Here is a 1,802-nt window from a genome sequence, read left to right on the forward strand (position 1 = left end):
AAGTTGTTTGCCTTTAAAAAGTTCGTCGATTGAGTATTTTTTCGTCAAAATCGGAGATGAATAGTGTAAACTGTATAATTACCAAATTTTTTCATCTGAAAGACATCTTTTCGGCATCTTTTAGTCTAGCCGAAAAGACGACTACAAAAAAACACCTTTCAGATATCTTTTATTTTTATGTGTTGTCTAGGAATATTCTATTTCAGATATTCTAAGATATTTCTAACGAAATATCTACAGAACATTCTATACACATCGCAAATGTAATGTTTCAAATGGAATATTTAAAGAATATTCTATTTCAGATATTCTGAGATATTTTTAACGAAATATCTCCAGAATATTTCATATACATCGCAAATGTGATGTTTCAAATGGAATATTTCAAGAATATTCTATTTCAGATATTCTGAGATATTTCCAACGAAATATCTCCAGAATATTTCATACACATCGCAAATGTAATGTTTCAAATGGAATATTCTTGAAATATCTCATACGAAATATTTTATTTGAAATATCTCTATAATATTCCAAGGATATCTCTAATGTAATATTTAAAAAATGATACAAGTAATATTCTAGAGACATTGCTGAGATATTTTGTGCTGTGTGGGTACTAAATACTGTACTTTTAATACTGAAAATAAGTAATTGATTCTTAGTATGATATTTCTATAAGGGATATTGGCATTTGTAACAGCAAAAATGTTTCATAATTTGACAAGAAGGTACGAAAGCTAATACATATTGGAACAGTTTGTAGACCGTTGATGGCATTTTATTACGCTGTGGTAATATTTTTCTAACAATCTGTAAATCATCTACAAGACATGCCTTTGTTTTCCGATGCTTCACATAACATTGTAACAAGTGACACATAGCTGCATCCACTGTTACATTACTGTTTGGAAACAGCTTTTCCGGCATTAATTGAGTGCCACAAGTACTCTCCATCATTTCATTTTCGTTTTCATCCTCTTCTTCTGGTAATATTCCAATTAAATCGTCATGAAACGCTATAATATTGCAATCGTTGTTCGTGCATGAAGACTGAGAATATGTGCCATGTACTGATGACATAAAAGTTGCATTTGTATCATCATTATTATTGTTCGAGGAAGAAGAAACAACCAAGTTCATTGGCAACGAGGACGTGCTGATACTGTTTAAATGAGAAGTTAAAATATCACAAACATTCAGTTTCTGCAGAGTGTCTATAACATTTAAAGCACCGTCTTCGGCCCATCGATATGCTGTCCGATTAGAAGCCTAAAAAGAAATATATGAAGGATGAATGTTTTTTCTAACCAACTAATAATTGTCAAGTATAAAACGCTATTTGAGAAAAGAAGCAATATAAGTATTTATTATACCTTTTTCGGTAAAGGTACATTTTGTACAGAAAGTTTTCGTTTTGTAACCATCAGCATTGCTGGATCAACATGTAATGAGTCATTATTATACGTTGAATGATCCATGATCTGCAACATATGTGACACGCTAGTACAACACAATATTATACGACAACCGAAACATTTATTCTAATTATAAAATACGATCTCGGATTGTGTACTCACCTTGGCATTTATCTGATAAATTTTTTGGTGCATATAACTGCACTTATATGCATCAAAAAGGTTTCCAGGAGCCTTAATTGCAATATTTCTTCGATGGCGATAAATAAATTGTTACAATATTTTCGAAAATATGTCGCACACGATATTTGATCTAATGAGTATATGTTACATGCATGATTGTATGCGATATATTTTCAAGAATCTAAGCTCAGCTTCTCTAAT

The sequence above is a fragment of the Odontomachus brunneus genome, unplaced genomic scaffold (genome assembly GCF_010583005.1).
Source record: "Odontomachus brunneus isolate Ranch 3 - 2012 unplaced genomic scaffold, Obru_v1 Obru_scaffold_326, whole genome shotgun sequence".
Taxonomy (NCBI): domain Eukaryota; kingdom Metazoa; phylum Arthropoda; class Insecta; order Hymenoptera; family Formicidae; genus Odontomachus; species Odontomachus brunneus.